Source organism: Martes martes (assembly GCF_963455335.1).
Source record: "Martes martes genome assembly, chromosome: 2".
Classification (NCBI taxonomy): domain Eukaryota; kingdom Metazoa; phylum Chordata; class Mammalia; order Carnivora; family Mustelidae; genus Martes; species Martes martes.
This window is the reverse complement of record NC_137889.1, coordinates 100950209-100961129: the sequence shown is the minus strand read 5'-3', so window position 1 is coordinate 100961129 and position 10921 is coordinate 100950209.

The following is a 10921-nucleotide window of genomic DNA, read 5'->3' as shown; positions in this document are numbered from 1 at the left end:
ACACGAAATGGATAAAAGACCTCAACCTGAGGCAGGAGTCTATCAAAATCATAGAGGAGAACATAAGCAGTAACCTCTTGGACATCAGCCACAGCAACTTCTTTCAAGACATGTCTACAAAGGCAAAGGAAACAAAAGCAAAAATGAACTTTTGGGACTTCATCAAGATAAAAAGCTTCACATAGCAGAGGAAACAGTCAATAAAACAAAGAGGCAACCCATGGAATGGGAGAAGATATTTGCAAATGACAGTATAGACAAAGGGCTGATATCCAAGATCTATAAAGAACTCCTCAAACTCTATACTGTATCACCTTTATCAATAAAAACTATCTTAAATTATCCATCAGTTTCCCTGCTAGACATTCCCACTCTAATTTTCTTCTTGCAAAAGATTACCACCAGGTTTTTAAATTTAATATGCTACACATAAACTCAGCAGCTATTTGTGCTTGGTATCCATAGTGAGATTATTATTAAGAATACAGTTAAAGGGGCACCTGGGTGGCTCAGTGGGTTAAGCCGCTGCCTTCAGCTCAGGTCATAATCCCAGGGTCCTGGGATCGAGCCCCACATCGGGCTTTCTGCTCAGCAGGGAGCCTGCTTTCCTTCCTCTCTCTGCCTGCCTCTCTGCTTACTTGTGATCTCTGTCTGACAAATAAATAAATAAAATCTTAAAAAAAAAAAAAAGAATACAGTTAAAGATGCAGTAGGACAATTTTACCAACCACTCATCAGGTTGCAAATTCGTAAAGAGGAACCACCTGTGATTCAAATAGGGTCATCACTCCCTTGATCATACGCTATTAATATTTCCTTGAGGCTATTTTCTAATAAAACTGCTCAAAGAACAGGAATAAGCCTATTAAGAGGGAAAAAAAGTTAATTGGTAATGATGTGAAAATCAAGCTTAGGTTTTAAAGTCCCCAATCTATAGCATATATTTAAGTAGTTACCAGGTGACTGAATGGTATCTGCTAGAGCAATCATTCTTTGTTACATTAAAGTTCTACTCTTATAACAAGGAGGTGCATTAAAGATAACTATATATATTAGCTGAACATTAGCCATAACAAAATATATACATGCTCACAAAGCTCTATGCCAACTACATTAAAACTGAAATAATTGTATTTGTAAACACAATTTAATTGGAAAATATTAAGTAGTCTCATCAAACAGATCAATTTATTCAATGCTTTGGCACACATTTGCATATGAATTTATTTTAATAGGCTCATCATAATATAGTTCTATTAAAGCACCTTTACTGTTATGAAATAATTATCACCTGATCTTACAAATTTGCAAATCAATACTGCCCCTTCTAAGTCAAATGCCACAAAATTCTCTGGTTATGACATATTACCTTGCATAGCTGCAGTAATTCTAATGCTGATATGAAATACCCTCTACCCAGATGACAATGCTGGCCAGGTTCTTACCCACTCGTTCACTCACTCACTCACTCACTCATTTGTGTATTATGTGTTTCATTTTCATTGTTTGTATCTGCATTGAATCTGTGACTTTTTGTCAAGGTAGATGCACAATTAGGCAACCAAAAAGTCATTATGAATTATATTTTTCAGATCTCTTTTCTTCTACTTGTATTTCTCAACACTTGACGGAAATTTCCTCACCACAGCAACATATTCTGAAAACTCTCTTTTCTGTCCCATCCATTTTATTCATAAAATACACTTACCTTTCTCAAATCTTCTCTAAAGGTTCTCTGAGGAATTCTTCTGCAAGCCCTATCTGAAGACTTCCTTTCATGCTCTCCTTCTTATCTTAATTCCCTATTACAAAAATCCCAGAGAACCAGGAAAAAACCTGCAGAGAAGCCAAGCAAAGAGAAATAAATGAGATGACAAGGCCTCTAACCTCTTTTAAAAATAGGAAAGATAGGGGCATTTTTTTTTTTTTTTTAAGATTTTAGCTATTTATTTTAGAGAGAGAGCATGAGAGCAGGGGGAGAGGCAGAGGGAGGGAATCTCAAGCAGACTCCCTACTGAGCAGGGGGCTCAATCAGGGCTCAATCTTAACCTTGAGATCACAACCAGAGCCAATGTCAAGAGTTGGATGCTCAATGGACTGAGCCACCCAGGAGCCCCAAAATAGGGACATTTATTATTCAATTACTTTTTGTCCCATTTAATAAGCATTTAACAACTAGAAATAAGTGCCAAAAAGCAAAAATGAAATAAAGATCCATGCTTTTAAGGGACTTCAGTCTAGTGTTGTATATATGTATATGGGGGAAGAGGTGAGTGTTATTAAAATAATTTCATCTAAATTTTTTTTATTTCTTTTCAGCATAACAGTATTCATTGTTTTTGCACCACACCCAGGGCTCCATGCAGTACATGCCCTCCTTAATACCCACACCTGGCTCCCCCAACCTCCCACCCACCCCCCCGCCCCTTCAAAACCCTCAGGTTGTTTTTCAGAGTCTATAGTCTCTCACGGTTCACTTCCCCTTCCAATTTCCCTCAACTCCCTTCTCTTCTCCATCTCCCCATGTCCTCCATGTTATTTGTTATGCTCCACAAATAAGTGAAACCATATGATAATTGATTCTCTCTGCTTGACTTATTTCACTCAGCATAATCTCTTCCAGTCCCATCCATGTTGATACAAAAGTTGCATATTCATCCTTTCTGGTGGAGGCATAATACTCGATAGTGTATATTGACCACATATTCCTTAACCATTTGTCCATTGAAGGGCATCTTGGTTCTTTCCACAGTTTGGCGACCTTGGCCATTGCTGCTATAAACATTGGGGTACAGATGGCCCTTCTTTTCACTACATCTGTATCTTTGGGATAAATACCCAGTAGTGCAATTGCAGGGTCATAGGGAAGCTCTATTTTTAATTTCTTGAGGAATCTCCACACTGTTCTCCAAAGTGGCTGTACCTACTTGCATTCCCACCAACAGGGTAAGGGGGTTCCCCTTTCTCCACATCCTCTCCAACACACGTTGTTTCCTGTCTTGCTAATTTTGGCTGTTCTAACTGGTGTAAGGTGGTATCTCAATGTGGTTTTAATTTGAATCTCCCTAATGGCTAGTGATGATGAACATTTTTTCATGTGTCTGACAGCCATTTGTATGTCTTCATTGGAGAAGTGTCTGTTCATGTCTTCTGCCCATTTTTTGATATGATTATCTGTTTTGTGTGTGTTGAGTTTGAGAAGTTCTTTATAGATCCTGGATATCAACCTTTTGTCTGTACTGTCATTTGCAAATATCTTCTCCCATTCCGTGGGTTGCCTCTATGTTTTGTTGACTGTTTCCTTTGCTGTGCAGAGTGGTTTTCTTATACACTAACAATGAAAATACAGAAAGGGAAATTAGAGAATCGATTCCATTTACTATAGCACCAAGAACCATAGATACCTGGAAATAAACCTAACCAAAGAGGTAAAGGATCTGTACTCGAGGAACTACAGAACACTCATGAAAGAAATTGAAGAAGACACAAAAAGATGGAAGACAATTCCATGCTCATGGAACAGAAGAATAAACATTGTTAAAATGTCTATACTGCCTAGAGCAATCTATACTTTTAATGCCATTCCGATAAAAATTCCACCGGTATTTTTCAAAGAGCTAGAGCAAATAATCCTAAAATTTGTATGGAATCAGAAGAGACCCCGAATTGCTAAGGAAATGTTGAAAAAGAAAAACAAAACTGGGGTCATCACGTTACCTGATTTCAAGCTTTACTACAAAGCTGTGATCACCGAGACAGCATGGTAATGGCATAAAAACAGACACATAGACCAGTGGAACAGAGAAGAGAGCCCAGATATGGACCCTCAACTCTATGGTCAAATAATCTTCAACAAAGCAGGAAAAAAGATACAGTGGAAAAAAGACAGTCTCTTCAATAAATGGTGCTGGAAAAATTGGACAGCTATATGTAGAAGAATGAAACTCAACCATTCTCTTACACCATACACAAAGATAAACTTGAAATGGATAAAAGACCTCAACATGAGAAGGAATCCATCAGAATCCTAGAGGAGAACATAGGCAGTAACCTCTTTGATATCAGCCACAGCAACTTCTTTCAAGATATGTCTCCAAAGGCAAAGGAAACAAAAGCGAAAATGAACTTTTGGGACTTCATCAAGATCAAAAGCTTTTGCACAGCAAAGGAAACAGTCAATTTCATCTAAATTTTATTAGTATCTGGATGAATGCAATTACTGCAAAGGAAGAAGAATGGGAAAATTGACAGCATTCTGTAATGTAAGATATGAAAGATGAGCAAAGGAGATACAACCTAGATGATTCCCAGATGGATGCCTCTCTTTATGACTGGTTGAATAGTGGTATGAGTCGAAGAAACATAAATGTGAGAGTGAATCTGGTAAGTTTAATTTTGAAGAAGCAGAGCTGGTAATATCTATTTATAGATATGTATAGCCACATGGAGATGCAGTATGAATTAGAAGCTTGACTCTCAGGAGAGATATCTCAAATGGAAACTTAGTCTGAGACATCATCAGCATAGGCATGGTGGTTAAAGAGAGTGAACACACTGTCTCAGGGAGAGCTCACACAGTAGGAATAAAACAGTGGATAATTATAGGAAAGAAACTGAGTGCTGCTGGAGGGGAGAAGGATGAAGGGATGGGATAACTCAGTGATGGACATTAAGGAGGGCATGTGATGTAATGAGCACTGGGTGTTATACAAGACTGATGAACCACTGACCTCTATCTATGAAACCAATAATACATTATATGTTAATTTAAAAGAAAAGAATAAAACAGTGAAGAGCACCCACAGGTAAAAAATGGGCAGAAGGAAAATCAAGATTGAATAGCCACAGGTGACAAGCCAAGAGAGAGAAATGTCACAGAGGCAGATGGAGGTGCGTTATCACTAGAATGCTCAATTCCTGAATCAAACATGAGAGTTCCAGTCTAACAGATAAATACTATTTATTTGATAGGAGCTCTTCTCCAGGCTCTCATCAGATAAATACCAAAAGCCAGTTCTGAGCATTTGTGAAGGGATCATTTTAAGCACCTGAAATGTTGGAGAAATAACATAATGGACATTTTATCTAAGCATTTCCCTAGATTCTAATGCCTGCATTAAGAAAGTTAATGCCCGCATTAAGAACATTAATCCCTGCATTACTACTGTTAGGAAGCAATATTCCTGAATCCATCTCATTTTCCTGCAGAAATGCCTTCTTTGAGTGATTCTTTATCATTAGTTCCTCAACCTTTGTAGATAATAGATATACAGAACTCCATTTTGAACTATATAGATGTGTTCTTTGTGAAATTCTAATTAAAAACATTGCCAGATATGTTATCCCATAGCCCTTATATAAAGACCCACACAATGGGTGCCTTTTTGAATTTGTGCCATTGAAGTTTGTTTCTGCTGATGATCTGATATTATTTCCTTTATAGGACAACATGAAACCAACCTATCTCCCATTTTGCCAAAGTTATCAGGACACTCAATTAAATCTACATTAATCCATTAATTTGATGTCTGGTAACAAAAAACTTTACCTTGCTATTTTTGTTTCTTTTTAAATTGTGTTTACATGTTTAAAGCAAACTTAAATACTTCTTAGATTAAAAAAAAATCAGCTCCAACTTCCCCTACCCTCTTATTCTCCCCCACATCTCTACCCCAACAAAGCTAGGGCACCTTTCCACGGTGGCTCCTAGCAATTGTTATAATGCAGTAAGTGCGTGCCTTCTTAGCGCAGTAGTCAGTCTCATAATGCAGTGAGTGCATGTCTTTCTTGAAAGAAGTCCAGATATTAAATTACATTAAGGAAAGATTCTGAGAATTATCATGTCCTTGGTCCCTTTCACTGCTACCCGGGATAATGATGAATCCTTATCATCATTGAAAGATCTATCTCAGCACCATAAATAGTCCCTTTGGGTTGTTCAAGTAATTTGCATAACTAAAAGATATAGCAAAATAGTGCGATTGTTTTTTATCTCCACCCACAGGATATTTGAACACTTATCAAATAAAATCTCAAGAACATTCTTGAGCATACTATATTTCTTGATTTAAATATAAAAGTTATTTTAAAATTACCTCTGTGTGTGTGTGTGTGTGTGTGATATCAACATTTAAATTATTGTAGGTCGTAGCAATGGATGCCAGTGCTAGATGACAGTATGAAGAAAAAAAGGTGTAGAAAACCTAGATTATGCCAAAGGGCACATTCAGGGGATGCAAGAAATAAAAAAAAAAAAAAATTGGTGGGGTGGAATTTGATTTTGAGGAAAAGTGAATTGGGGTAAATCAGAGGGGGAGACGAACCATGTAAGACTGTGGACTCTGGGAAACAAACTAAGGGTTTTGGAGGGGCGGGGGGGCGGGAGTTTGGGTGAGCCTGGTAGTGGGTATTAAGGAGGGCATGTATTGCATGGAGCACTGGGTGTAGTGCATAAAGAGGGAATCTTGGAACACTGAAAAAAAATTTTTTTTAATAAAAATTTTTAAAAAATAAAAAAAATTAAAAATTAAAATTAAAAAAACAAATATAGTGGGAAATTTGGTACGGCCAATGATGGGGTTTATATAAGTTTCTAGAGGTAAGGCCTGCATTTTGAATAAAAGTGAATGCCCATTCTTTATGATTTTAATATCCTAATCCTCACATCCTGCTTGTCTGGACTTACTCTTCTTCTACACCCTTTACTTAATAGTTTTCCAATTATATTTACTAGTTAAGGTTGTATGTTCCCTCAATATATCCCTCTTCTGACATCAGCTCAGAGTCCTTGAAAATCTGTGGTGATGTTTCCCCAGCAATTTCCCTTGTGGTTCATTTTGTTCTATTCTCCAAGTATTCTTAGTTTATGATTTAATTTTATCTGTACTTTTCCTCTCTTGGAGTTGAGCCAGTGTTTTAAGCCATGACTCCAAGAGATACCAAACAAATGCTGGCTGAGTGAAGCAGCAGCAACATGGCTCAAACTCTAGGTTACATGTGCTTCTGATCGCACACACACACACACACACACACACACTTCTCTTTCCATAAGTACACAATAATTCCCTCAGCACTCTCTTCTAACGAATCCAAGGCTATTTTAAATCCATTTCCTTGAAGGAAGTTTTATCCAATTATATAACTCTTACCCACATGCACTTCTCACAGCCCCACATTCACATAGCTAACTCTGTCATTATCACTCTGGTTTATGGTCCACCACACTTCTGAATCTAGTATCATCCATGCATTCTAGGGAAAACTATCCCCAGTGACCCATACGTAACTGCATTTTCAAGACCTTTCCAGGTAGCCTTCACCCTCTTTTTTCAATCACATTTAACTACATATAATTTCCTGACTGTTCTAGGCTCTGGATATTACTACCTTCCCCAGAAAGGCTCTTCCTCTTAGATCTTCATCCTTCAGAACTCTTAGCCTTATGATCTTCTCTAAAGACCCCATAACATAACTCAAGTGTCACTCCTTCTGTAGCTCATCACACATTTTACATTACTTTATTATAACTCGCTGCGTGTTGTAATTACATATGTACACTTTACATTTTACATTACTTTATTATATCTCACTGCATGTTATAATTACTCAATATAAAAATGTATTTGTATATTGAACCTATGCTTTTCATATTTATATAGCCACCCACAAATCCCTACCTGAAAAGAATTCTATCACGCCATAGTGATAACCTAAGTAGACAAGTAATAAATGTTTGTGAAAAAAATGATCGATCTTAATACAATTTTTTACATATCAAAATTTCCAAATCAAGTTATTAGCTTCTGTTAAAGATTTTTTAACAATCTTTTTAAAGACTGTATTTATTTATTTATTTATTTGAGAAAGGGAGAGAATGAGAAAGCACAAGTCGGTGGGGAGGGTAGAGAGAGAGGTAGAAACAGAATTTCTGCTGAGCAGGGAGTCTGAAGTGGGGCCCAATCCCAGGATCCTGAGAATGTTACCTGTGCTGAACGTAGATGCTTAACCAGCTGAGCCACCCAGGCACCCCTATTAGCTTTTGTTATATACCCACACTACTAAGTAGGAAGAAAATAAAATTAGCAATAGAATTTAATGAAACCAACCATAATAGTGAAGCCTCATTTAAAAATTTATTCTAATTGTCCTAATAACTCAGTCATATAACAATGGTGACATTCATCCATTTATGAAGTGAATTGTTTGTGGAACACCTAGGGTATTCCAGACACTGTGAATATGTCAGAAGCAAAAGACAAACCCAACTGCCACTTAGAAATCAAATAAAAAGATGAAAACTCGTACAATTAGCTGAAGCTAGATTTAAAATGATGAAATGGGACTGTGAAATACAACTATTATCCCACATGTATTTGCTTCTGAAAAGAAAGCAGATATGTTCTGCAAAAGTTAGATAACAGAAAGGAAAAAATATTTTTATTTCCTCACTCTATGTCCCACTCCAAAGGAGGATATGAACCAACCAACACATTGAGCATGAAACCTGCTGCTGTGTGGATTCTATTTTTTTGAGGCAAACAAGATGATATTGTCATGCTTCTCCTTCCCCCAGGACATCATACTGCTCTTTCTATATGCATCTAGAGGATGCAACACTCAGAAAATAACTGACCAGAAAGTAGGAACAGGTCTTAAGCACAGGCATGGAAAGAGCCAGAGGAGTAGAATATTCTAAGTACTACTCTTTTTCATCCAGTTCACCAATTCAATTCATTATAAAAGGAAGTTGGGTGGGGAAGTTCAAAAAGGGATATCAAGTGTTGAACTTCAGTAGGATTGCATTAGGCAAAAGGCTTTCAAATTCCAGAAATGGAAATAAAGACTATGTGCAACAATTTGCTCTTCTCTTGTCATGCATCTAAGATGGAAACAACAGAACAAATACTCAAGTGGTTGGTGAGTGAGGTCAAAGGCAATCAATATACTGTATTTGTTTATAAACACCAGGTATAGATCTATTCAAGGAAGAGACAACAACAAGCAAATTAAAGACATCCTATGCAGTTCAGGAGAACAGAGCATAATGATGAAGACTCAGAAGAAGAACATAAGTCTGAAAGAGATCCACCACAGGAATCAGGGATAAGCTTGGAAAGAATGTAATCTCTATATCATGGAGAAACCCATATGACCCCACAGGTTAAGAACAGAGGATGGCAGCATGTGAGAGCAAGTGATTTGAAGATTCCAAGGGAACCAAATATAATAGAAGGATTTAATTTTTCTTTGGAGGCAATAAAGAGTAGGAAAAAAAAAGAGGAAGAAGACAAAATATGAAAAAAACTATAATGAATACAGAAGATGTATTATTTTAATTAGAAAAGAAAAACCCATACAATTAAAGAGACTAATAAATTTTAAAATCTTGATAAAATGAGTGATTTTATAGAGAAATATAAGTAGCTCAGACTTATTCAAGAAGAAATAAAAACCTGAAACTGCCAAGAATATCATTTTCTTTTCTTGTGTATACTGTCCTCTAGCATAACCAACCAAGGGTAAAACAGGTGCGAATTCACTGCAAGGAAAGAAGCCCTCATCCTATTCCCTCACCCAGCAGACCAGAGTTCTCTAATGGTATTCCACACCAAGCCATGCTTAACCACCCACCACTCACTGTAGACTTGCTCTTGGCTCATCTCTTCCTTGAGTGTCTTGGGAAGAAGAATGTTGTGGTTTGAGAGAGAATTTAGCTTCTCCTGAGCCTCCCTAAACTATACTAATAGCCCAATCCTGCCGTAAGTTTTTAAGGACATTCCTGTGCACACTTTCTACTTCATTTGTAATCATTTTTCTGAGTCCCCTCTTCTCTTCTCTCACCAAGATGTATTAGTTTGCTAGACCTGCCATAACAAGGTGCCGCAAACAGGGAGTCTTACAAAATAGAAATTTCTTTCCTTGTTCTAAAAGTTGGAAGTCCAAGATCAAGGTGCTGGCAGGGTTGGTTTCCTCTGAGTGCTTGCTCCTTGACTTGCAGATGGCCGCCTTCTTGCCACATTTTTTGAGTCTCTTTTTGTATATCCTGATCTTTTGCTATAAAGACATCAGATTGGATGAGGTCTACTTAATAGCCTCATTTAACCATATTTACCTCTTTAAAGACCCCATATCTAAATACAGTTATATTCTGAGGTACTAGGGATTAGGGCTTCAACATGTGAATTTTGAGAGGACACGATTCAGCCCAATGTACCACAGATGATCATAGTTTAGGTTCCCCAGCTGCTTAGCCCATGACCTTACTCTGCAGTGTCTACTCCATTTACTCTGCTTTGTCTTTGTCTACATGTGACTAAGAAAACTTTGCCTCTTACCTCTATGGATATCAAATTTCCTCTCTTACTAAACAAAAATTTGTCTAGATAAAATTTGTGATGTCCTAAAGGCTTAACAGAATCAAGACCCTAAGTCATTGTGTATAAATCCAATCAGATGTTACAGTGAGAGGGTAAGATGCTGAAGAAGAAAGTGTGAAAACTCAAAACAAAGAGGGCAGGGGCCATCATGGCACAAGCCCCTTGTCTTCCAGGTTACAAAGGCTGCAGGTTGATACTCATAATGGCAGCTTGAGGAAGCTGTGCCCAGCACTTGCAGCTTTGCTCTGGTAGGTTGAGGGAATTTCCTCTGGATCTTTTTTAGCAAACCACCTGTGCCATCTCCCAAGTTCCCCTCACATGCAAAAGTGCTTTGTGTTGCAAGAACTCTGTCTTAATTTACCAGTTTGAAAAGTCTGCTGTCCCATTGATGCATTAAAAGTCCAACCCTTAAGGAAGGTTCTATTATGTTTATACATTGGTCTATTTTGAAGCCACTGTCTTTTCGGTCAACCTATTATTTTTAAACTGTCTAATGCCCGAACAAGATACCTCTGTTTAAAAAGCCCTTAAAATACAGATGAAAT